The sequence below is a fragment of the Macaca fascicularis genome, chromosome 4 (assembly GCF_037993035.2).
Source record: "Macaca fascicularis isolate 582-1 chromosome 4, T2T-MFA8v1.1".
NCBI classification, from domain to species: domain Eukaryota; kingdom Metazoa; phylum Chordata; class Mammalia; order Primates; family Cercopithecidae; genus Macaca; species Macaca fascicularis.
Window position 1 is genome coordinate 37,205,607 of NC_088378.1, and position 27,932 is coordinate 37,233,538.

Below are 27,932 nucleotides of genomic sequence, written 5' to 3' on the forward strand. Positions count from 1 at the left end.
TGTAGACAGAGAGAGAAAGAGGTCTGTAAGGGACTTGTAAATTTATTCTTAGGTGTGCGGCAACTATAGGGTATATAATCAGAGGAAATTTTAAGCTTTAAAAGTAGGTGTAGAAGGTGAGGCTTTGGAAACCAGGAAACTGCTATTCCAGATGCCAGCAGGTAGAGTCCTCTAGGGCAGGAGCTCAGACTGGCCAAGTGGCAACACAGTCCCCCTTGGGAAGGCTGTCCCCATTCTCTCGCTCTTGGATACCTGGGTAGACCACTGCTTATCTGAACATTAATAAGAAAGAAAAATGCTACACCAGTGTAACCACTCAAATACTCAGGTGAGGCAGAACTGAGGAGCAATAAAACAATGGCCTCCCTAATTTCATCTCACATGTGTATATATCACTTTATAAATTAAAAAGTCTCATTTCGTCTTGAAATAGCATCTTTAGGGGTCATCTTCTCATTTCAGATGGGTAGCTATGGCTCACTTTAAGTTAAATCGCGTTAGCAAGACACTGCAGCTGGAATGAGTTCACTTGGTTCAACACAATAATAATGAGTGCTTATTATGTCCCCAGCCCTAGGCAAAGCACTGTAAATAGAGAGAGGAATTAAAGGCAGCCAACCCTAATCCTTCCTGTCTTAGTCTGTTTTGTGTTGCTATAACAGAATAGCTGAGACTGTGTAATTTATAAAGAAAGGAAATTCACTTCTTACTGTTCTAGAGGCTGGGAAGTCCAAGAGCATGGCAGCAGAATCTGGTTGGCTACTGCTGACGGCCTTCTTGCTGTATCATAACCCTGGTGGAGGGCATCACATGACAAGAGGGCAAGAGTGTGCTTGTTAACTCAGGTCTCTCTTTCTCTTCTTATAAAGCCACCAGCCCCATCATGGGGGGCCCCACCCTTATAATCTGATCTTATCCTAATTATCTTCCAGAGAACCCATTGCCAATCAACATAGGAATTTGGGGATTAAATTTCCAACACATGAAATTTGGGGATACACATCAAACCATAGCATTCTGCTTCTGACCCCCAAAATTCATGCGTTTCTCACACATAAAATACGTTCATTTCATCCCCATAGACCCGAAGTCTTAATTCATTCCAGCATCAACTCAAAAGTCCAAAGTCCAAAGTCTCATCTGTGAGCTTGTGAAATCAAGACAAATTATCTAGTTTCAAGACATAATGTTGGAACAGGCATAGGGTACACATTCCTATTTGAAAAGGAAGAAATTAGCCAGAAGAAAGAAATAACAGGCCCCAAGTAAGTTTGAAAACAAGCAGAGCAGACATTAAATTTTTAAGCTGAAAATAATTCAGCCTTAAATGAATTATTTGACCCCATGTGCTACTTCCTGGACACACTGAGGCTGGGGGTATGTCCTTAATGCATCAGGCCACCCCACTCCTGTGACTTTGCTGGGCTCAGCCCACACGACTGCTTTCACAGATTGGAGTCACACACTGATTCCTGAAACTTTCCTAGAGAGGCAAGCATTGAATGTTTGCCAGTGGCCCCACAGTTCTGGGGGCTTGAGGGTGGCTCCGACTCTGACCCTACAGCTCCACTCAGCATTGCCTTATTGAGGTCTCTCAGTATGCTCTGCCCCTGTGACAAGTCTCTGCTTGGGCACCCAGGCTTTTCTATACATCCTTGAAATCAAGGTGGCGACTACTACGGCCCCACAGCTCTTGCATTCTGCACACCTGCAGAATTAGCATCATGTGGACACTGCCAAGTGTTACTCCTTATACCCTCTGAAGCAGCGGTATGAGCTGCATCTAGGCCAGTGGTATGAGCTGCATCTGGGTAGCAGGAGCTCTGAGCTCATCCTGAGAAACTATTCTGCCCTTGTTGGCCTCTGGGCTCTCTGGTAGGAAGGGCAGCTTTAAAGATCTCTGAAATACATTTGGGCTCTTTCTCCCATTGTCCTCATGAATAGCCTCTGGCTCCCTTCTAGCAGTCTTAATTATTTTGTTTGTTTGTTTGTTTGAGGTGGAGTCTAGCTCTGTCATCCAGGCTGGAGTGCAGTGGTGAAATCTCAGCTCACCACAACCTCCACCTCCCAGGTTCAAGTGATTCTCCTGCCTCAGCCTCTTGAGTAGCTGGGATTATAGATGCCCACCAGCATGCCTGGCTAATTTTTGTATTTTTAGCAGGGACAGGGTTTCACCATGTTGCCCAGGCTGGTTTCGAATTCCTGACCTCAAGTGATTTTCTCGTCTCAGCCTCCCAAAGTGCTGGGATTACAGGCATGAGCCACTGTGCCCAGCCCTCTAATTGTTTTTTATATTTTGAGGCTGCAAATTTTCCAGATTTGTATGTTATTCTTCACCCTTCATTATAAATTCTGTCTTTAAACCATCTATTTGCTCTGAATCTCATTGTAAGTGGCCAAAAGTCACCATGCAGCATCTTGAACATTTTGCTGCTTAGAAATTTCTTCTGCCCGAAATTCTAGTGCATTGCTTTTAAGTTCCACCTTCCATAATGCCCCAGAACATGAACACAATACAGTAAATGTCTTAACTACTTTATAGCAAGGATGACCTTTGCTCCAGTTTTCAATAGTTTGTTCCCTGGTTCCATCTGAGGTCATGTCAGAATTGCCTTTATTGTTCATACATCTAGGACCATTCTGGTCATGACAATTTAAGTAATCTCTAAGAAGTTCCAGAATTTCTCCAGTCTTCTTTTATTCTGAACCCTCACCAGAATCTCCTTTAATGCTCCATTCACAACAACATAAGCTTTTTATAGCCTGCTCCTCCAAACTCTTTCAGCCTCTGTCCATTACCTAGTTTCAAAAACACTTCCACATTTTCATGTATTCATTATTAGCAATGGACCCACTTCTCAGTACCAATTTTCTGCCTTACTTTGCTCTAACAGAATACCTAAGGCTGGGTAATTTATTAAGAAAAAATGTTATTTGGATCACTGTTCTGGAGTCTGGGAAGTCCAAGAGAATGGCACAAGTATCTGGTTGGCTTCTGCTAAGGGCCTTCTTACTGCCTCATAACATGGCGGAGGACATTCATTGACAAAGAGGGCAAGAGTGTACTTGTCAACTCAGGTTTCTCTTTTTCTTCTTATAGTGTCACTAGTCCCATCATAGGAGCCCCACCCTAATAACCATATCTAATCCTAATTATCTCCCAAAGGACCCACCTCTAATCAACATATGAATATGGAATTTAAGTTTCCAATATATGAAACTTGAGGCACACATGCAAACCATAGTACTTTCCCTCTGCCTTTTTCTAATCCAGTCATCTCTCTTGTAGATGTAAAGCTTTCTGTCTCAGTGGATTGTGCTCAAGCTCCCCTCTGGGCCACACCCCCCCAATCTTTCTATTTTCTCTTTTGAACTTAAAGACTGCTTTTGATATTATATTATAAAGTTGAAATTGCTTATCACAGATCTCAAATTATAGTACATAAGCAGACCACTTCATCTCTGCTAATGTGGAATAGTAAAAAACAAAACATGGAATTATAGAATAGTAAAAAACAAAACATGGAATTATAGAAAAGAGAGACAATAAGCTTAGAGGTATAGCAAATTGCCCAAAGTGCTACATGAGTTGGCATTCTCTCAAAACAAATTAAATACCAGAGAAGGTTTCTCATCACACTAAATGTTTGCTGCTGTATTGGAATTGGATTATAAACTGGAGAATTTAGACATCCTTCACTTAAGCATCTATTTTTTTTTTTTAAAGAAGGACCGGCAAGAAGGTCCTTACCAGATGCAGCCCCTTGATCTTGGATTTCTCAGCCCTTGTAATAAATAAATTACTTTATAAATTACCAAGTTTCAAGTATACTTTTATAAGCAACAGAAAATGGACTAAAACAGATGAGAGGATGTGGAGTATGTTCAGCTTGAGATGCTACCTTGACCTGCAAGTGAAGATAACCAGGATTCTGGGAAGGACATTCATGTTCTTAAGCCACCAATTTAGAGGTGAAAGAAGAGATTACAGGATGAATCAATTGTGAAGAAAGAGAAGAGAACCTGTGTCTAAGTCCATTTTTGAGTGTCATTAAGTAAAAAGAGTCTAGGGGCACTGGCTCAAGCCTGTAATCCCAGCACTTTGGGAGGCCAAGATGGGAGCATTGCTTAAGAGCAGCAGTTTGAGACCACAACAGACAGCAGAGTGGAACCCTGTCTCAAAAAAAAAAAAAAAAAAAAAAAAAGCCAGGTGTGGTGGCACGTGCCTGTAATCCCAGCTATTTAGGAGGCTGTCCAAGAGGTTGAGGCTGCAGTGAGTTGTGATTCTGTCATTGCACTCCAGCCTGCATGACAGTGAGACTCTGTCTCAAAAAATAAAAATAAAAAGACAGAAAGAAAGAAATGAAAGAAGAAGAAAGAAGAATCTCTTTAGAATCTCAAATAACAGCAGTCATAGGGAATTGTGAAAGTTGAAAAGGGAATTAACAGAAGACTACTGTCAATAATATCAAATGCTTCTTGGACATCAAAGATGTTGAAGATTCAGGAATGACTAATAGGGGACCATTGATGATACCTCAAAGAGAGTAGTCTCAGTAAAGGAACAGGAGCAGAAGTAAAATTTCTAGGATTAGGAAGAGTCATAAAGTAGATGCACTGAGGGCTGATCACTTTTTTTGAGAAAGTTGGTGGTGGAATAAAGGAATCGGGTGAACAGGAAAAGTCATTTTAAGGTGTGTTGGGGGTGCTGAGAATATATGCTCAAAATAGAAAAACATTGAAGAAATTGTTTCCAAGTGTACTATTAAATATGGTGGAAAGAAGACACGTTGAAAAGCTTTCATTATACTTTTCATTGATATTATAATATTCTTATTCAGAAGTATTCAGTACAAGTAGATTGTTGCAATTTATCAGTGTTCCTAACTTTAAGATTTTATGCAATTGGTCCTAGAGTTAACCATGCCAAATGTATTACGTTAGAAGCATCAAATCAATTTAATTGTCTACCATAAAGTCAAATTCCTCCTTCCACCAGTCATTGAATTGTATATGTGGAGACTTTCCAATCATAACTAGTGGACATGGGATATTATGAAAAGAAGTTAATTAAATCTTTCCTATTTTGAAATGTGGGTGACTATATGCCATTGAATTCAAAGGGACAAGAAAGTAATATTGTTCATATTTTGACTATTATTAATATTTTAAAATGTTCATTCAAATTACTTGGGAACTCTGAATTGATTAGTATGCCAAGAAAAATATTGTGTGAAGTGAAAATAGAAAAAGAAATTACATGTAAGTTGTTAGACTATGAAAGCAGCATACGTTGGTAGGAATTCAAAGTGAGGCAAAAATATAATGCAACCAAAGAAAAAAAATTTGGACTCATTCTAATATGTTAATGAGACCACACCTAGAACAATGCATTCAATGTGGGATACCGCTAACAAAAATGAACATCTAGGAAACTGGAAATAGTTCAGAGACAAGCAATAAGAATGATTACGGGTTTGTAAAGACTGAACTGCCACAAGATTAAAAGGCCTTATATTTGTTTAACGTGGCTAACATGACTTAAAAGTGAGCATGGTATCTGTTTATAAACATCTGAGAGCAGAGTGTAAGCATGGAAGAAGGAGTAGAGTTGCCTAATATGCTACTAAACTGATTCAACTGGAGAGAATTTTCAAGAGAAAATCTAAAAGTAAATATAATGAACTTGTCTCCCAGAAAATGTGCATTTCCTTTCTTTTAGAGGCCCTGCCAAGAATGAGGAAATTTAGCAGGTCCCCTGAAGATTTGATTTCTTCACTTTCACAAACTAGTAGAAACCTTTTTAAGCTTCATCTGTCTGCACAAACTTACTCAGAAAGTGTGTTTATTTTTAGATTTTAGAAAACCGGCAGCATAGGACTTGGGCAATCATATTTTATCTTCATTCATTCTTGTAGTCTGTCATCAGTAGAGAGGTAGATTAAAAGACTGTTCAACCTTGTTCATATTAAGGTTGGTCTTTAAAACTTCATACTTCCAAAGCTCAAATGGTTTGGCTTAGAATTTACTAAGAAACAACTGAATTATTGTATTTTTGAAAAATTGTGTATACTTCCAGCTGGAGTTCATAGATATACCAAAAGGTGCTCAAGAGATTTACTTTGGGATTACTTCTATAAGCATCCAGTCCTCTGCATTCTTTTTTGATAAATTTAGTGTCTTATACCATTTTTTTAGCCTAAAATCTGTTCTTACTAAAGTAATGACCTGGTTTTCCCCTTAAGGTTGCTTTTAAATGATATTAAAACAAAAATTATGTTTTGGATTATGAGCTCCTAGAGTGCTGTGTTTGTTTAATTTGACTTACACAAAATCTAATGCCACAACAGTGCCATGCACATTTGAAAAATAAACAAATTGTAAATGGTAACTGCAGAGGCATCCCATTCCAGAGGAATTGGTTAAGGGAATTGCTAATAAGTGAATCTCATATTTCCACTGATTTACACAATAAAGTATTATATTTTTTATCTCCCCACTGCTCCCAAAACACATCCCTTTTCAGACTGAGTTGAACATGTACGAATATTCGGAGAGCCTGACTCATGTCATGCAGGGCCCACTGGTGTTTTTGAATCACTTCAAGAATCTGGCAGCAGGTATCTGACTTCAGTTTCCCCCACATGTCCTTCTTAGGCCCTTTGCGCTTCTTCCATTGTTCTACTTTCCTTCTCTTCTTCATTGTCTGTACTGTATTGCACTACTGGGCTAATAGATGCCGGGGAAGGGTAATGAGTAACTGGTACAATATTTCAGGAAAGTGATTTGCTTTTTAATTGTGTACTTATGAATTGTTTGCATTTTACCACAAATAAGATAGTAAGCAAAACAATAAATAATACATGAATTTTAAAAATACGCCTCAACTTCAGAGACTTCAAGTATACTTTAGGCAAGAAAAGCAATAATTAAATAAGCACAGAATTTAAAAAGCAATACCTCAAAGTAACTTGGACTCAACAATTTTGTTCCGGTAATGAAAAGGGGAGGCTTGAAAATATCTCTTGGAGACCCTGAGGGACATATGGAATGTAATTCTTTAAACCAATGTTTCTCAAACTGTATGTGAGATAATTTTAGGTGGTACACGAGAAATAACTTTTATTTCTACAATATAGCTTCCTTTGCAAGATCATCTTCTATTCATGGCGGGTTTTATTAGTTTTCCATTTATGGTGACTATAAAAAAGTCCTTTATCAGATAAACTTACTTAATAAAAATAGGTTATTTAAAGATACATATAAGTCAATAATATTATAGGTGATATGGCTATAATTATAAAAGTGATATTCAATGTAAATGCTGGAAATAAGGCTCATTTAAGCAAACAATACATTTTTGCCTTTATAACCCTAAAATTCTGTTTCCTATGTTAACCTTATTTCAAATGTGGACTGAAAATTGACGTTTTATCTGACACCTAGTGGTGTCCATGTTAATATATGTATATTTAAGACAACTATTAGAAGGTAGTAATATAAAGTCAAATAACTAATATATTATTCTGGATTTTAAAAATAATTTCTGTACATGTATTCTTATCTAGATATATAAAAAACCATGCAGAAGCAAAGTGACCTTGAAAGCAAGGTCAGCGTAACTGAAAAATCTGACTTTAGAAGGGTACAAAGAAACATGCTAAGAAAACCCACCCTATATTTATGCTAAAGTATGAATTTTTATTTTATTCTTCCAATTATGCATCTCCCACCTTTATTTATAGGTGAAACTAGCACATAATGTTTTATGCCAAAATGAAATTCAAAATGTTGTTGCCTTTTTGGACAGTATTAAATTAATCATTGTACTTAATCCTTACATGATATTTGCTATAGCCACAGAACATTCTTAGACACTATGATTCACAAAACATTTAAATTGCATATTTGGCTTGTAACATATTACACATTAAAAAGAATTACTATTTTTCTGAATACGATTAATACTAATAATAATATCACAGTGACTAAGAATATGGACTTAAATAAAGGCTGGCTTGAAACTCAGGTCTACCAATTAGTAGCAAGCTTCTAAAAATTCTGAGCCCTTAGTTTTCTCACATGTGAAATGGAGAAAATAAACTTACAAAATTAATTAAATCTGTCCATTGATATTTTTCTCTCCAGTGTATATTAACTGGCGTTCCTCGTTAGGCCAGACTGTGCTCTCAACCATGCTCCAAATCCCCTTTGTGCCAACCCCACTGCCAGAACCCTTTCTACCTTGAGAACCAGAAAAGGAAACATTATGCCTGGCAATGCCTACACCCTCCAAAATAAATCTGCAGGAAAGAACACCCAGTAAGTGATGAGAGCAGCAACGACTGCTTTTATTATTCTAAATTTACAACACCACCTTTTCTAGAGCCTCTTAAGCATTGTAGATAATTCCCCACTCATTAAAAAATAAATTGTAACCATAAGTATTCAGTGTTGATACTGCTTTTGAATTGGACCGTGCTCATGTCAGTTGCAGAAGACCAACCTAAAGTAGAGGATGAAATCTTTTTTCTGAACTTTTTTTCAGAACGTAACTTAGTGAATATATTAAAACTAAACTTTCTTTGAATGGGAATAATTTCTATGAATTAATCTATAATCTCTTAGACCACACCTGAAGTGATGTAGACGTTGTTGTATCATAGGCTTTGTAATTAGAGACCACTGGATTTGTCTTTGGAAAAGTCACTCATGATACTTTGGGCTTTGGTTTCCTCACCTTTTATACCGGCTTAATAATGACCACGGTAGAGTTGCCATGGAAATTAAATGAACTCATGTACCATAAGTGACCAATACAATGACTGACACTCAGTGATTTATCAATAAATTAAAACATTTATTATCAATATGACAAAGAAGGTGACGCTAAAATAGACAATAGGTTTTTGGAAGAAGTGATTAAATGGATGCGAAATTTATGGATTATTTATTCCGTGCTACCACTGCTGTGTCCCCTGGTTGTGGTATACACACGTGTGCGTATACAATCGTAAATCCTATGTGGGCGCGTAATGCATGCGCAGAAGGCTTAGGCACGAAATGTCATTTCAGCAATGTGCCTAGGGAAGCTCTGACGCCGCCTTGGAAGTAAGTCGTTGCTGCTTGACCTTTGGGTGTCTGGGAGGGATGCCTATACCTGCACCCAGCACTGGAAGGGGCCCAGGCCCTTCCCAACACAGCCTATCCCCAGACTGCTTAGTCCTTCATAACATATATCTCCACGGAAAAGGGTATTTTCTCCCGTCAGAAAAAGCGCCCCAGTCTGGTCTGGGTTGGTTTTTATTTCACGTTGTTGCAAGTAGGCGAAGTCCCTTCTGTCTCCTCCCTTGGGGTAAGTGGAATGGAGTCCGGCAGGGGGCCCGCAGTGGCCTGCACAGGGGAACTGGGTAGCAAGAGAGTTCCAGGCAATTCCGGGGGCTGCCCCACAGAAGCAGGTGGGGATCGACAGTGGCTCTCTCACCCAGCGAGGAGAGCGCGGTCGCGGGTCCCTCCCCTCAGCCTGGAGACTGCAGCCGCTCGAGTCGGCCCGGGTGGGGGCGGGGTGGGGGCGGCGCGGAGGGCACGGAGATTACGGCGGCGCCACCCGGGACATCCAGGGCCCCGAGGCCCTGGGCGGTCCCCACGCGAGATCGCAAACCATGACAATAGGCAGTCACCCGAGGTCGAATAAAAACGGAGTGGGTACCCCGCTCACCGCCGCCCCCCGCGTCCCTGGCGGCCTGCCCCGAGGCCCCCGGCGGCCTCCAGTGCCCGCAGTAGCCGGCGACGACGTCGCCCCCGCCCCACCTCCGTGCGCAAGTGCGAGGCTGCCCGCAGCGCGGCGCACGCTCCGGCCGCTCCCGGCTTCCGCGCAAAACTTCCATCCTGTCCACGTGAAGTTGTCGCTGCCTTAGAGAGGGGGAAAGAGCTGCGGGAAAAGCTAGGGAGTGACGACTGCGGCGGCTGGGCGCGCTCTCTCTTTTTCTTTTCTTCTCCTTTCCCCCCTGTCGCAGTCCGGAGTTTTGGCTCCTCTCCTTTCCTCCTCCCCCTCGGAGCCGGCTTCTCCCCCCGCCCCGCTTCTCCCCTGCTTGTGTACGTTATTTGTTGTGGGGCGGCCGAAGGGGATGTCCTGTTTTCACCAGAGGCACAGCGCGAAGGGGAAACTTCGACACTGGAAGGAACGAGAATAAATACTTAATTACGGACGCACGGAACCGCGGCTGGGACAGATACTTCGGGAACCCGAGGCGGACCGGGCGACGAGGTGAGTGTCCCCTTCTTCGAACTCCCGCCCCAGGGCTCCCGGGGGGCCTGAGTTTGGAGAACCCCCAAACTTTCCGGGAAAGTGCGCGAGGCTCTGCCGGGGACGCCGAGCGATGGGGACTGAGGACGCGCAGCTGGACGGTGCGTGGGCGCCTGCGTCCCCGGGGGGCACTTGGAGGCCGGGTGCCCCACGCCTAAGGGCCCGGGCCCCTCGGACCGCAGCGGTGCTTTCTGCCCTGGAAGACGTCCCCACGTCCCAAGGGTCCCTTCCGAGCCTGCCTGTCCCTTCCGGGGTCGGCGCGGAGCCTGCGCGTAACGGCGTTCATCCAGCAGTCCAGCGCGCGGCTTCTACCTGCACCCCGCCTCCACCTGGCAGAGGCGCGCGCATCGGGGTCTCCCCCACATCTTTCTTATGACGTGTATTACTTTCTGATGACCCCCTAGATGGTGCAGGCGCGAGGATGCTGACCTAGAGTCCTTCGGAGGATCACAGGCGCCTGGGCTTTCCCGGTGCCGGGTGCGTGTGTACTTTAAAGGCTCGCGTTCTAATCTCCAGGCACTGATCGGGCTTTTCAACTGCGACGATCCCACTTTAATAGTTTTTATGTGGCGTGGACTGAATGTCTCCTGCAGTTTGCCAGGGTCGGTGAAATTAGAAGCGCCTTGTCAGAGCAGTCGCGTTCATTGGCTCGAGTAGCGGGTGCCATGGAAGGCTTATAACTTCTCCAAAGGAAGGGACCTGGCTGAGGAGAGCAGGTTTTTCTCTCCTTCCAAGCCTGCTGGGTCTGGGGAGGCTTTGGGACTTGAAATGGTTCGGATTTTTAGCGTGTTGAAGCGGGGTTTGGAAGTAGACGTGTGTGTGCTTGTTTTATTCTGCGCCGCACAGCAACCCGAACTTTCGTTTGGTAGCACTTGAAAGAGTTTTCTCCCTTTGTCTGCGAGATTCTGGACAGTTCGGAGCGATTAGAGAATTTGCGGACCGAGTCGGGTGGCAGAGCTGGGGCGAAAGCGGAGAGCGCAATTTAATTTTTGTTATCTCTTCCCTGCTTGGGGGCACAGTGTCTCCCTTCACCACCACCCCTCTTTCTCCTTCCTATGAAGACAACGGGTTTGCGCCTGGGGTGACAGTGTGTGCGGGAGGGTGGTGTGGAAACTGTCCTCTCTCACCGCGTCCCCTGCGCCTTTCCCCGCCATCCCGAGCGGGCCTAGAGAGTCATTCATGAATCTTAACCTGAGGGCAGGGGAGGAAGGTGCAGGTCCCTTTGCCCTTTCTGCCAAGGTGCAGAATAGCGCCCGGGCGTGTGTTTTGGTTCCAGAGCAGTTCCACGTGGAGCAGCTCCGTGTGCGTGTGTGTTGTGTACTTGATCTGTGAGGAGGTAACAGGAGTCTGGTGTTCAAACCCAGTGGGCCGTTGGCCATTAGTTTGCTTTCCTGGCTGTCATTACAGACACTTCCAAAATCTGATACCTAAGAGAACCAACAGGTTAGGTTTCACATTAAGAGCTCATACTTAACAGTTTTCTTTCTCCCTTACCCCTTTTGGCTTGGCACCCTGGGATCAACGTAATTGTTGGAGCGAAATACATCTCCTGGAATATGGCATTTTGTTCCTCTTCTCATCTGCAGCCACTTTGTGAACCCTCGGGTGTTTGTCAGTTTCAGTGCGGGCTCCTGCGGGATTTAGGTGGGAGTCTTAGGAGCGTTTAACAACCGCGGGCTCCCCATCAACAGCTTCTGAAGTTTCACTTACACGTAGGTGACTGACAGGATTGAAAGTTGACGATGGTTTTTTTGTTTGTTTGTTGTGTTGTTTTTGTTTTGAAAACTGTAGGGAAAGGATTGTACTTGAATTCCTTTCCCGGGTACAGTTTGGTTTTAAGTAGAATGAGTGCCTCTTTTTTTTTTTTTTTTTTTTTTTTTGGTCTTTTAAAATGTTATTGGCAAGCTTAAACCTGAAGAACCAAAAACTAGAGGGGGCAGGGAGAGAATCCCCCCCAAAAATATTTGATACGTCATATGGAGCGTTTTAGGAGACTGCATTCAAAGACATTTGTGTATTTTTAAAAATAGCATTATCCCAAGAAACAAAAAGCAATAGTAACAAGAGACGAACTGTTTTGTGTCGAGCAAGACTGCCAGAATCTGATTTTTATGGCAACAATATCGAAAGCAGATATAACTACACCCACATTTATTGTTATAAACCGTAAAAATAGTTTGTTCCACCTGATTAAAAGTTGTAAGTCATTCAAAGTTAAACCAGTATTTAGAAATGACTGTACAAGAATGTTAAAACCTTTGACAGCTACAGCTTTGAAAGCAACATAATTAGATTTGTTGAAAACGGCTCCTTTCTTTGATTATTAGGGATATGTACTTGTCTTTCATAAGAAGTAAAGGTCTAAAATCAATATGGTTTTCAAAAGCGTGTTTTCCTTTGTAAATTTCCTGAAAATAGTATGTTTCAGTATTTAAAGACCATTGTAACTACAGGTTGGTTCACAATTATAGCTAAAATAAGATTTACTCAGTTATTTTCTTTTTATTAGTATTTATTGAATATTTGAAATTGAATTTCTCATTTCCAAAATAAAACGTTTCACGTATATGTATGTATTCACAATTAACCTTTCTTTTAAGTAGTATGTTTAAGTTTTAAAATTTTAAAAATCTTAAGATTTGTATAAAAAGGAGTGATTGTATAAAAAGGAATAATCATTATTATTAATTGTTAAGAAAAATAGATGCTGAATTTCAGAGGGTTTCTGGAAGCTGGAGAAAAAAATTGTCTGCATAGAAGTTTCTTTTTTGAGGGGTGACTTTTAGATGAGTTATTGTCATTTTGCTATATTTTTTTTTCTTTTAATAAGCCTCTTTGGGTTAAAAAAAAAAAAAAGAAAAACAAGTTCTTCATTTCTAAGAGTTTCCTTTTTATTTATGTTGTACTTTGGGGTGTAAATAAATTTTACATAGCCACGGGAAATAGAGTATCCAATTTCATGTTTTCAATCTCTGTTGCAAGCTCTAAATGACTGATGTTGTGTCTAAAAATATATTTATATGGCTTGATATTTCATTTTTAAATTTTATGCATTGGAGTTAGATTATTTGGAATATTTGGAAAGGTAGAATATAACCATGACTATTGTTATAAAAAGTTAGAATGTTAGGAAGTTCACATTCTGACTTTCAAATAATCAAACTTATTTTGCCCCACAAAACCTCACAGGTTTTATACAGATTTCGAAAAGAGGGGAGATAATCTTTTTCAATACTTAGTTAAGTGTTAAGTAATTTAAGAATGCGAGTATTTATGGTGCTTTCTCATTATCATTTTTTTCTATTAGGTAAATGCAAGAACACTGGACATTCAGTAAAAACAGGCCCCTGTTTATAAGGAGTTTATTCACCATAGTTCTGTATTGCAGCTGCTGATCATATTTCATGGAGCTGTTAAAGCACTTAAAACCTAAAATTAGGTACTGTCTGGTTGTAAATATTTCAGATCACTCATTTAAGAAATAAATAGAAAAGCGTGCTATCAAAAGTAGGAAACGTTTTGAATCCTCTCATTGAAGAGCTGAACAAACCTCTATCAAAACACCTTCTTCTTTTTTTCAGTGAGAATATAATCTTGACAGTTTCTTTTTCCAAATGGATATTATTCTTACATGAACTAAATGCTAAACTCTTATAATGTGTCTCCCTGTAGAGTATCTTAAACTAATTATATTCAGAAATACAGTTGGGGGATTTTATTACAATGGTTACTAGGTGAAGGAAATCAACACCGGGGGAATGGGGTGACACTGCAGTGTACCTGCTTCTCTCATGAATTTTTCCTGCTAAACTAAGAAATGACATGCTGTTTCAGACATTTGCCTTGGAGATGGGTGAGATGCAATATGTGTAATACTGCATCTTATAGTTAGATGTGTTTTAATGAAGGGGACACTGCATATTCATTAAAATAATTTTTGGAACCAAACTTGGCGTCATTTAGCTTGAACTTAAGTGGAAGAAAATGAGCAAGAGTTACACATTCAAAAGAAGTACAGGCAACTTTGATTGCTTTTAAGAGGTTTGAAGACTTTGTAAACATTACTGTCACTCAGTATTGCTTGTGGAGCTGTTCATTAATATACGCCTTGGTGATACGTCATTTTACGCTTGAAGTTTGTCATTCTTAGTGTTTCTCCATCCGTGTTTTTATTAGTAAAGAGATACTGAACATGAACACCACTATTCTTACTCCCTGAACCCCTTTCACACCTCCAGAAAAAGAGATGAAGCTGATTAATTTAAAATAGAAACCATTTTGTGTTATCAAAACCACATTTATATAGTGATTTGAGACAGTTTCAGAGAGTGCACCTCTGAGTCTCACTGTAACCTTTTTTGTCATTGAAAGGTGCTAATTGATCTTAGGGCACTGACACAATAGTATAGTTTGATATTTGAAACCTTTCAGAGTTGGTCTGGCCCTTTTCTTATCCTGAGATTTCAGTGCATGAATGATGAAGAAAGACACCATTCTAAAATACCAGAAATTCTCATTTTTTTCCCAATATGAAATGTTTTAATACAGCATGTTCATATTTGTAAAGCTTTTATTTATATACAGTAAGTAATTTTATTTTAATGTACTTTTGGACTCTAGCAGAAAGACCTATATGTTCTGTCGTGTTAGAATTTTTTAGTTTTTTTTTTTTTTTTTTCCTGCATGGGTAGTTTATTTAGGTTATGATTTTTAGGCAAAGTCTGATTCCTATTATCACATGAATATTTTCAAAGTGAAATTGCTTTAAACCAATGTGGAATAGCTTTCATATCACCAAGGCATATATTAATGTAGGTATCAAATATGAGAACATATTTTCTTCTGTATATTTATATCCTAAAGTGTATTTTTAAATAAAAGTGGTCACTTTAGTCTTTAGACAATTGCAATTTGGCTGTCATTGTTACTATAATATTAATCCCCCTCACCATCATAACATCATAGCTAGCATTTACTAAGGAATTTCATGCAAAACACTGTTTTAAGCATTTATATGGATTAGCTAATTTTAATCTTTTTAACTATGCCGTAAATTAGGTACTTTTGTTATTCCCATTTTACAGATAAGGAAGCTGAGACCCAGTCATGCAGCACAGTGGAGCCAGGGTCCTAACTCCCCAGTATGAAGCCAGCACCCTTATCCTTAAGCATGTGCTGGACACTTGCTTCCATCAGTCGTATACCACCATTTTTAGGTGGTACCTGAAATTTTGTTTTAATAATACTTGTATAGTTATGTAAGGATAACTGAATATTAGAAAAATTTGTTAAATTTTGTATTAGACCTGTAATTTCATGGGCTATATTGTTTGAGACCAGACCAAAAAAAGTATTGAAGTCAAAGAAAAAAAAATTAAGTATCTGAAGAAACATATTAAGTAACAGTGAACAAGAATATGGCTTAAATAACCACAGTCATGAAGGCTGGACAGCAAATGACTGAATTTGGAGAAATGCTATATTTTGTAGTGTTTCCCAATTATCAAGAATTTATGACCATATCTTTTAAATATTTAACTCACATGTAGAATTTTCCTTTGCTTTTCAAGCCTTGTCCAAATTGGTTAAATGTTATCAACTTTGTATTTTCTTTGTTTGTGTATTTTGTTGTTTTAATGCTGGTTTTGAATCTCAAATCCGCACATTTATGTTGAACCAACTAATAAGGCTTGAAGAATTAAAGAGTGCATGATGGACTTCTGGAGGCAGGTTTAAATTATAATAGAGACACCCATATTTTGGAAATACATTCAATTTATCTGGTTATTGCATGTGTAAGGTTTTCTCTAGGTAAACACTTTTGTTTTGCTGTTAATAACCTGTTTTACAATTTTATAGTATTTTTCCACTGAAGCAGTGGTTTTCTATTTTTTTTTATTTACTTATATACTCAGCCACAGATCCTTTCATTTACGTGGAAACTGACGATATGCCCAGTAGAGAAATGTGCCACTGCTCTGGGTGAAGCAGGATGTAGGTGGCCTGAGAATGACTCACCAACAGTACCCTCTCACCGTGGCCGCCTCTGGAATTCTCTCTAAGTGTCTTCAATGTATGGAAACTGCTGCAAAAAAATTTGAGTCTTCTGACAAAAGGGGTTAATTCAGAGTACCTGCTCTAACATGTTCATGTGGCGTCACTAAAAATCAGACTGTCAGATACCGTAAAACATCTCCCAGTGTGATATATCGCAGAAAGATGTGTCTACTCTCACTTGTATAACTTGAGTATCCTTATTAACCAATCTTCAACTTCGCTTTAGCGCTGAGAAAATTAAAACTGATCAAAATGTTCCCTATGTGTAGTTCCAGGTCTGAATGAGGCACAGAGGGCTTGTACCTGCAAAGGTTGACTTTATTAATTAGAACATCTTTCCTCCTCTAAAGACTTTAAGAAGAAATGCCAGCAGTGGCCTAACTTGACATGATTTTAGATTTTCACGTAAATTATTGCTACTGTTTCTGTTGTCCTTTCCCCCTTTCTTTTTAAAATGAAAGGGACATTTCTTGTGAAAGACTACAATTAAATCATAAAAATTTACATTCATGTGCCATTAAGTTTAATTCTACTCACAAAAGCAATAGCACAGAGTTTGAAATTCTATCCCTAATCAAGTAGGTGTACCACATACCGGGAGGGCTCATTATCCACAAGGTCATATATACAATTCACAGACCTCTGCGTATACCCAACGGAGTGATCTATTCATTATATTTCACCTCGGACTTTGAACTCCCTAATGTTAAAAGATTTGAAAAGAACCGAATGTTCTGATTAAGAGATTGAATATTTCCAACTTAATGTTTTCAGTATGTTGAAAGTGATAATGACTTGGGGTAATCAACAGATCTCTACATTACCTAATTCTTTTTACTTATATTTGAATGCAAATATATATTCATGTATGGTTATGACTCAAGTCATTCTCGCCAAATTTAATCATGTAGTGGGTGAATCACATTCAGATTTCCTTTTGCAGGTTTCCCAGTAATCTCAAACAATACTTCTAGTAGGTAACTTAAGCATGCAAACCTCAATAAACCTGTCAAGAACTGCAATTCTACTGGTTTTTTTTTTTTTTTTTTTTTTTTTGCATTAACTTTAGTTGATAAGATGATGCTACTGTTATTTTTCTTAGTTGACCCGTGAAGAATTTTAATTTAGGTCTAGTTTTTTTCCTTTAATTGTTGACTTTAGTTTTTAAAGGTTTCATTCATGAAAATGGTTAGCAAAGTTGTGGGTATTTGGTAAATGCTTGTTAAATGCTTTTTCATTATCAGTGTTGCTGAAGACTTGCAAATTAGAGTGGGATGGATAGAGTTCTTTTCTACTCTGCATAGCTTTGAAGACTTTGGCGCTTTCATTGTATTCTTATAGTTTTACATACCATTCCTAGGAATATTTAGAGAGGTAATTGTTGTAACCAAGGTCACAGGTTTAATCCTCAGGTATTCAAATTAGCTTTAGGTGGACAGTTGTCCTATACATGCTTGTTCATATTAATGTCTTTGTCTTAACAAGTATAGTTATCATATCTTCATTACTCTCCTGGGGGCCCATTCTGGACTGTGTTGGAGCTGTCTCTGATACTCTCTCCCATCCCTAAGATATTCAACCACATTTGTTCATGATTTTTATTAGGTCCCTCCTGGACTTAAAATTCCCTGAAAAATTTGCCTGCTGCCTATAGGGCAAATTCCAAAATTCTGTGCAGGGAAGATAACCCTTCATACTGAGAACCTTGCTCAAGTTGCTCTTCTCATCTCTTACTCCCCGCTCACAACTCTCTTCTCCAGCTGTATGGAAAACTGCAGTTCTCAACTATACCTTGGACATTTCCACTTCATTTGTGTGTGGAATGATTTTAAACATTACCCCTCTCCCCCTGCAAATATCTTTTTCTGCTGCTTTTTCAAGACTTAAGGCGCAAAATGTTACCTCGTCTGATAAGTTCCTTTGACCTCCAGAGTCTGAGTTGGACGTTTCTTTCTCTACTCCCAAAGCATCCGGCTTCTACATTTAACGTAGCCCTTGCCACATTGAAATGTAATAGGTTACATTAGTCTAAATCCTGCTTTAAGCTAATAATTTACTGGAAGGATTAGCTGTATTTGTCATTTCTGTATCGCTAATGCACAGTGCACTGCTGGACATATAGTCAGTAGGTAGTTGTTATATTCCCATTGAATGAATGAGTAAAGGAACTGGGAATGAGAGCAGAGATTGTGACACTGAACATCCCCCACTTGAGACTGGGAACAGTGAGAAGGGCAGTGACCATTACAAGGTGAGACTACCTCAAGAACAACCTCAGGGGTTTTTGGTATAAACCCAGTAGAATTGCAGCTGTGAATCCAGACCTAGGTTATATGTATGTATATGTGAATGTAGAAGTGTGTTTATTTCTTACCACTGGGAAGTCAGTGATCTGGTGGATAAGCCAAGGATCCTGAAAATCTCTGGAGATACGGTAATTTCATAGTACTTGAAATCTGAGGGACTCAGTTCTTCTTATAGCACAGCGACTAAGTAGAAAGAATATGGGGGCTGGGCTCAGTGGCTTACACTTGTAATCCCAGCACTTGCGGGGGCCGAGGCGGACAGATCATTTGAAGTCAGGAGTTTGAGACCAACCTGACCAACATGGCAAAACCACATCTCTCTAAAAATACAAAAATTAGTTGGGTATGGTGGTGGGCGTCTGTAATCCCGACTGCTCAAGAGGCTGAGGCAGGAGAAGCACTTGAACCCGGGAGGCAGAGGTTGCAGTGAGCCAAGATCACACCACTCCAGCGTGGACGACAGAGTGAGGCTCCATTTCAAAAAAAAAAAAAAAAAAAAAAAAAAAAGAATATGGAGCCAGGCCACTTGGGTTCAGACCTCAGCTCTGACGTTGAAGAGTTTGTAACATCAAGCACATTACTGAAATGGATTTTGCTTCAGTTTCTCATGTGTAACAGAACATGCCTCACAGGTTCTGATGAGAATTCAATGAGTAAATATATGTAAATATATTTAGAGTAGTGCTTGATATGAGCATCAGTTATTATTACTATGATTGAGTATCTTTCATTAGATTACCCCCAAATGTTCCAGAGGTATTTAGAGCCGAAGGTCTTTTTTGGGGGGCTATGGATTGGTGAGCATAAGTGGAGTGTCCAACAGTCCAAGTATAAATTAGATACTGTGGGTCCTTGGCAAATCCGAGGTTGTATTTGGAGCCTTAAGAGAAGACACTATAGGTGCTCAACAGTTGGCATTGACCATTTACATTGTGCAGTAGTATTTCTTTTATTAAATATTTCCACATACAGTAATCCAGATTTCTTTAGAGCTTTAATCTGTGTGGTTCCTCAACTACTTTAAGCAATTTTAAGCACATTGTATAATGGTGGTACTTTATAGCCAATATTTAAGTTTCCTCAGTTGCTTTTTTTTAGCCTGAAGGTACAATTATGGGAATTTGTATAGTTTTCAGTAGTGGGCTTGGTGAACTCAATGTAAACTTTTTAAAAGGTAACTTTACATATTGTTATAATTCTTACCTTGGAGAGACAGTAGGAGGTTATTAGTACCTCTACTTATAGAATTTATCACTGGGTCCTTGGATTCAGATATAATGGTTATGTGGCAGGATGGGGCTGAAGGAAAAAGGAAAGTTAAAGTATTAATTGTCAAGGTCTCATTTTTACATCTTATCTGGAACTGCTACCAGGTGTATCTCTATTTTTTTAAATGATAATATTGATGTTGTACTTGAATTCTTCAGTATATTTAAATAAGAGTTTTTCAAGCAGTGGTTATTGACATTTTGAGCTGGATAATTTATTCAGGGGATACTGTCATGTGTCTGGTTGGATGCCTAGTGGTGTCACTGGATGCCAGGAACCCTCCCTCCCCTGGGTAATGATGGTGTCTCCAGACACTGTTAGGTGTTCTCTGGAAACAAAATTGCCTCTTCTTGAGAACCCATAACCTAAGCAGATCATAATATCATTTGATATAGTCAAAAAACTCCCAGGGCTCTGCATAAGAGGATTGTTCTATTTCCAGTCGAGTGTGGAGAATCCTAATACCTTCCTCCCAAGTTTCAACATGAAGTCAAACAATTCTCATTAGTCTGTGTTGATAGATTAACTTTCCACAGAGGGGATATACAGATAAGCTTCACACAGATTGGCCATCTCCAGCATATTTTCCTTTTCTGGAAATAATATGTGGGTGGGAGTAACAATATCTGAGAGACAGTATATAGGAAGTAAATATTTATTTGAATCACCTATGTGTCGGTTCTTCCTGTTACTTGTCAGTGGATACTTTGGAATTATTTTTGAATAATGACCATTGCCTTTCCATTTCTGTGGGTAAGTATTCAGTAATAAGAAACTTTTACTTTATTAAGTCTGTAGTGTTAGAAAGGGTAAAGTTACCAATAATCACAACTGCTCAATATTAAAATACTTAATGAATTAAATCATTTGTTCATTTGTAATGAGAACTTTTCAAAAGAAGTATGTTTAACTTTCAGTTGTAACCACAAGTTCAAGATCTTGAGTTAATAACATTTGTATAGCTGGAAGAAAGTAAAAATGAATATATTACATGTAAAAACTCTCTTTCGTGAATTCTCAGATCCAAACTTTTATGTTCTCATTCTATGGGTTTGATGTTGACCGATACATTTTATCTATGAATTGATACATAATTGATGTAAGTAAATATGACTGTTGTCTGGGCACTACTCTTACATAATTTAAGCGTATATGGAAGACATTTCAAAAATCACTCGCAAAGAACAAAATGGGAACAATAATGTTCACATAAAGTGAGAGAGGATAACTTTTCCCATATGAGTTTTGGGTTGAATTTCAAAACTATTCTGAAATATGAAACATTAATATTATAAATATATGATTAGACTAATTTTCTTAAGAGTTCTAAACAGTAGATAATTTTTATCTTGTTAGAAGTTGCAAAGGTACTTGAAATTCTACACATATGCATTGTCTAATTTAGTGGTTTTACTTTAATTGTATTAGGCAGATAATCATGGAAGCAGTCAGACGAACCTAGAGATTTCACATCATTTACTAATTGATGCCCAAGTAGGCAGGGTAGAAGTACTTGAAAACACACACACACACACACACACACACACACACAATCTGTCTCTTTCTCTCTCTCTTTCTCTTTCTCTCTCACTTCCTTTGATTTGGGCTTTCATTTTGAAATCTGTGCTTAGGTGGCAAAGTGGCTGCAAATACAGCATACCGTATTTGACCAAAATATTTTTCTGTTTCCTAGGTGGAGAAGGACCCTGCATAGCTACTTGTTAGCAGAGACATAAAGTGGGTGCTGGGCAACCCAATGACAGGTGGGGGTCATTCTCGGGGAGTGTCGCGGAGAATTTAAGACAGGGGTTTAAATCACAGATGGTGGGGGAGAGTTCTGCTTCATTCATGGACGGGAGGTCCAAGGAAGGCACAGCAAACCACAGGTCCATCCAGGCACATTATGCCAGATATTGAACAGGAAGCCTAGTAGTCCTTTAGTTACCGGAGAAGGGCCAAAAACCCAGAGATTCTGTTTTTCCAAATGAGCACTTCCTAGGTTCATAAATCAAGGAACCCCGCAGAGAATTCAAGTCACATATCTCCTTTCTCAGGTTGATTCTTCATATAGTGGGTCCTAATGTGGTAAGACTTACTTATAAATGTTTTATTTCTTATAATGCCATCAGTCACTTCCTTTTTTTCTCCCTAGCATATTCTCACCACCCTTATCCTCCATGGCCCCAACTCCCTTAACCTACTTGCCTAATGCTCTTTTGCTGCCTACCTGAACTACAAAAAAAAAAAAAAACAATCTACTCATCTTTCAAGGCTTAGCTCAAATGTCACCTCCTCTGTGAAGCCTTCCCTAAGGCTCAGGCAGAATTAATTCTTTTCTCTGTGTAATACCATAGCACTTTATTTGGACTATTAATATAACAGCACAGTGTGTTGGTGTTCATTATATGTGTCTGTCTTCTAGAGAGATTTTGAGTTCACAGAGGGGAGAGATCATACCTTTTTTCCCTCTGTAACCTCAACACCTGGGGTACAGATGGAAATTAGGTAACTGCACTGTTCCATGCATGTCTTTAAAGGGCATAGGTCTCAAACCAGACATCTACAAAGGATGAATCTTGTTTACTTTTTGGAAAACTGGTTCTCTTTTGCTTGTGGTCATGGAAGCTGGTTTATTGGTGATTTTCTACTCCAACTTATTTAAAGCCTCATTTGTACCAAAGTATTACTGATTTTCTAGTGGAAGGAAAGGTATGTCCAGCATACATAGGTATTTTCAATAAACTGACATTTAAAAGACAGATTTCTAGTTGAGGTTTATGGTCTTCATGATTCTAGTTTTCTCCAGAAACAAACCTTGATCTCTTTGGTTGACTTCTGCTGAGATCAATTTCATGTTATTTTGAAGAATTTTTAACCCTCAGAATTATAGATTTCATTTGAGAGAAAGTATGTTCTGTATTTGTTTGTGTCAGTGTTTCAAAATGTGGGGAGCCCAAATCCGAGATGTATCTATTAAAAATATATGTGGCCTTTTGGTGAGGGAAGTTACATCTTTTTTTTTCAGGCACAATTGAGGAAGGAAAAAAATTTTGTTTAGTTTTTAGTGGTTTGTTTTTAGGCATTTTCCATACAAAGATGAGCAAGACCCTTCAAAAACCACCAATTTGCTTATTTAGGGGGGAAAATCCTCCTATGTCCAAAAATAACATTAAATTAAGATTATTGTTTCCAATAGTTTCAAAAATTGTGGTTTTATTTTCTTGTATGAGTCATTTTTGAGCATAGTACAGTGCATGATTGCACTACATCATGACAGAGCATATTTGCTCTTTGCTTTAGTGGGTCACTTTATTTATCAGAGTCAGATCATCAGATCAGAAGAGAGATTTAGCCTAACCCTTCCATTTTGCAGATGAGTTGCTGTATTATGTGACCTTAAGACCTTAAGTCATTTACTCAAAACAAAACAACAAAAAAAGAGAACTTCATGCTGGGGACCCTTCATGCTCCCAGCTCTACATCTTACCACTTCATTTTTATTTGTTTGTTTCTGACGAGGAGTTGAGAAAGCTGGAATCACTACCTTTGTGTATATCCAGGCTCTGCCACTCATCAGCGATGTGACTTTGGTCATATAATTTTCTGAGTGGCTGTAAGCCATAGTTCCAGCATGTGTACATAGGGAATAATAACAGTACTCGCCTCATGGAGTTGTAAAGAATAATTGAATTCATGCAGGAAAGACACTTGGTTCAGTGCCTGGCCCACTGTAAAAGCTCAGGTTATAGTTTGAATTGATATCTTGGAATAAATTGCTGAGTGTATTTGATATTCAGAGAGGGAAATTCGTGCTGCTAAAAGCAAGTTTTTTTTTTACTCTGTTATTTAAAAAATACAAATAATTCATACTTTGTATAACATATTACAACAGAGATGATAGAGGTTACTTTTGAGAGGAATGACCAGAGGGAGCAAGAGAGAGGCTTCTGAAATGCTGATTATGTCTTTTATCTTGGTTTGGTTGCTGGTCATGTGGAAGTGTTTATTCAATAAAGATTCATCAGTGATCAACTTTTGATTTATGTATTTTATTTTACTGTGCATATGTTATACTTTCTTAAAAGATTTAAAAAATATGGCTATATTTAAAGTAAAAAGTGTATTTACTCATTTCTTAATCTCTGCAAATCATGGTAAGTTTTTATACTTAGGTGTGTATCTTTTCAGGCATTTTTTTTCTATGTACGTGTAAATGTAAGAACTATATGAGGATGTAATTTATTTTCATTTTACATTTTAACTCCAATAGGATCATTGATCCTTAAAACTTGCTCTTGATCTGCTGAATCTTGAATATTTTTCCACATCAGTACATATGCTTTTGGGTGCTTCTATTTAATCTATGCAGATGTTTCATAATTTCATTGTTCCCCTCTTGGTGTATGTTTACGTTGCTTTCAGATTTTTACTATTACTAAGTATGTTGCATTGATGATTTTTATGTCTCTTTGTACACCTGCCAAAAATATCTGTAGACAAACCTCTAGATGCAAGATTAATAGGTAAATGTGTATGTACATTTTCCATAGAAAGTGCCAACATACTTTTAAAAAAGATTTATGAATCTTGCATCTTTTAAGGTAGTATTCTCATCTTTATCACAAAAACCAGGTGCAAAAATTTCAACTTAAGTGAACCTTGTAATTATTTGTGCTCTGGTTAAGAGGAATCGTTATAGTGGTATATTGAATATATACATATAATTTATATAATTAGTTTCTCAATTAAGAATAGTTAGTATTCATTTTTATGAATGTATATTATATATACTTATGGTTCTTAAGTCCACATGGTAGGAAGAAATAAATCAGTATATATTATATTCACTACATTTTTTACTTAGTACCATCAAATATTTGCCAGAATTATTAGGAGAAATGGTTGTAACTCTCATGCGATTGGTGAGAACTTATGAGGAATGATATATTATTATTCTAGTAAGAGCCTGCTCTGTGCCAGGTACAGTTCTAAGCACCTTACATATATTATGATAGCTTTTTAACATAGAAGTGAAAGGTGTAGACATTGTATAAATAATAAATGACATTACTCCATTCTAAGTATGTTGATAAATATTATTACACATGTCACAATATCAGTTATGTCGTATCAATGACTAATTTATAAATCTGTTACTTATCATAATCTGTTTAATGTGAAGATAAAAATTAATGCATCAAAATTCAGAAAATTGCTACTCAAGTGCTGGCTAAAGTAATCTGATAGATACAATTTTAAAATGAAGTATATTAATCTGTTGATTTTACTGTTAGGTTCTTATATGTAGAAAATTCTGTCTCTGGAATATTCAGTTCTCGTAGTTTTGGGTTAAGATTTTGATTAATCTTCAATGGTTATCTAATGCCTTTAAAAAGTAGTGCAACTCAGAATAGCCAATGTATTCCTCTGGCATTGAATAAATATGGCTATCAATTTTTGTGGGTTTTTTTTCTGCAGAATTTCCTGTTATTCTAAGGGATTCAATAGGACTTACACATATAAAACTGAAAATTATATTACTATGGGGAAACTGCTTTGTGCCTTTGAGAAGGAACTCTCTTGCTAACTTAAGTACTGTGTGTGTGTAGAATAGCTAATATTTTCCTCCCAAGAAATTTCATGTATTCAGTTAAAACACTCTTAAATTGATTAAGGATTTGTTATATATTTCCAGAAACACTCAAGAGTACTTTTATGGTTATAAGAGTAGAGTGCATTAGAATGCCAGAAACCAATGAATACGCTAGAGGCCTTCAAAACTGTGCCCGACATTCCTGACTTTACCATATAAACATGTGGGGTAGGCTGGAAAAACAAAACAACTTTCCTTCCCCCAACGTAGGTGAGAGCTATGATGATAACACTTCAACTGGCTTGAATATTAATTTGATACTTTTTCTGTTAGAAGTAATTTTTATTATTTAGCAAATGAAATGGAGAGGTAATAAATATGACTGATACTTATTTCTCGAGTAAAGTATTATTTTACATCAGATTCGACCAGTTACCTTTATCCTTTTTGGAAAATGTATTATACAAACTACCACAGTATTTTGCCTATTAATCAGGGAAGCTAAAAAGCGTTTTATAAACATTGAATCAAAACTCTCACTGCTGTGAGGGAATTAAATTTCAAGCAATATACTCCTTTTATAGGGTGAGAAACTGAAGTATGGAGAAATTACAAGGTTTTCCCAAAGCTATACACTGAGTCATGGCAGACATAGAAATCAACAATTCTGTTTGCCTGATTCGATCTGAAACTTCATGAAACGTAATTTATCCATTTCCTGACATGTGCTTTAGAAGTATATTGCCTTATTTGCTTATTTATGTGCTCATCCATTCATTCATGCATTTATGCACTGTTGCCTGTTTATGCACTCATTCACTCATTCATGCATTTTGAAAGAATCTGTGTTTTTGTATGATACAGTCTTGATTTAGGGACTATAAATATTTTGAATATATATATATCTTAGATATTTCTTGAAAGAAACTCATTACATTTTTTTTACAATCATGAAAAAGAAATTAAGACATTAAGAAAACCAAGCTGAATTGTCCAAGTGTGGGCCATAGCAGTGTCTATGGGCAGCACCTGAAGCTAATTCAGGAGTGAATCTAGTTTGTTCAAGTGCTTGAACAAGAACTGGCTGAAGCCCTGGAGGAGATGCCTGGGGCATAGAGTGGGGACCAGGAAAAACTATGGCACTCTTAGAGAGTACTATAAGGACTAGTATCCACATCTCTGCCACCTGATGTCTTTATATTTGGTTGAATCAAGAGAGAGGGGGCAAATTATTCTGCTTCTCATTCTGCCATCTTCCTGAGTTTCAGTTCTCACATTTTAAATTCTTTTTTATTGAGATCTTTTTCTTACTAGTTTAACCAGTATTTTCCCACGCTTTCTTCACCAAATTCATTTCTTTCCACAAGCTTGCAGAGTTATATTTAAAGCAAATAGGATTTCTCTGGGTCAGACCTCACTTTTTGATGGAACTTCTGGGGTCACAAGGAATTTGAAATGAGGAAAGTGTCTAGCAACTTCCCTCAGCCCAGTACCCTGTAACAGAGACCTCAGAGTACATAGTGATGACACCTGCCCTCCTCCCCTTCTATAGAGAGTTTAATGGGCAACTTTTTTTGGCTTGTTCTCTTGTTCTTTTCTTGCAGCCCCAAGACTTAGGACTCAGACTTGGTTTCTGCTTGTATGGTTTTCCAACTCTTCCCTTCGAAGCGTTCTTTCCCAGGAGGCTTTTCAGGTCCAAGAGCATTTGGACCCCTGGGAGCTGAACTTGTAGATTCTACAAAGAACGTCCAAGTACCAGGCAAACCACATCTTCCTGTAGCTTAAACATTAGTCTTTTTTTCCCCCTTCAGTTTTACTGAAGAATAATTTAGTCTCCAACAAACAAGCAAACAGAACCCTAGGGTCTTTCTCAAAGGCGCATTCTTGCTGCTTTGAAGATTATCATCATTAATTTCTATTTCAGCTAATTGGTTTTCCTTTACATTTTTATCTGGGTATAAATGTGATACTTTGGTATACATTAATGTTGATCTATATTAATATGTCAATTTATAATTGAGTGATTTAAAAATGATGTTGCACTATGACCTAGTTTATATCTACCTTCCATTTAATGCATTTCCTAGGCAATTATGCTTTTGTGGCTCACTGAATTCCTTCATAATTCCCTGTTGGGAAACAAAGATTTTTTTAAAATTGAAGATATGCTCTTGTTAACCAGAGGCACTATACTTAACTTGAGAAAAAAAGATTAGGAGTGACACGAATGACAGCATGCTCCTAATATCTAACAGCCTGCCATACATGTGAAAGCAGGATTCAGTTTATGGTTTGTGGCTCTGCTGGGCAGGCCAGAAACTGGAAGTTTTGAAAAGCAGATTTTTAAACTAATATATAAGGAATAATCAAAAGAAAGAACAAGGAGAGGAGGTGGTTCTAT

General features: G+C 38.2%; 1 protein-coding gene across 21 annotated transcripts in view; it reads left to right on the forward strand.

The window, feature by feature from the left end:
* Positions 1-9,298: 9,298 nt before the first annotated feature.
* The window catches only part of EYA4 (EYA transcriptional coactivator and phosphatase 4), a 283,822-nt gene continuing 265,188 nt past the window's right edge, over positions 9,299-27,932 (forward strand). For 17 of the 21 annotated variants that reach the window (XM_005551875.5, XM_005551874.5, XM_015448681.4 and 14 more), the window contains exon 1: positions 9,866-10,267. The gene's annotated coding sequence lies outside the window, so the exon portion shown is untranslated. Of the gene's footprint in view, positions 9,356-9,865; positions 10,268-27,932 lie in introns of those variants that run through there. The other 4 variants (XM_065543416.2, XM_065543418.2, XM_065543419.2 and 1 more) reach the window with 2 other exon arrangements.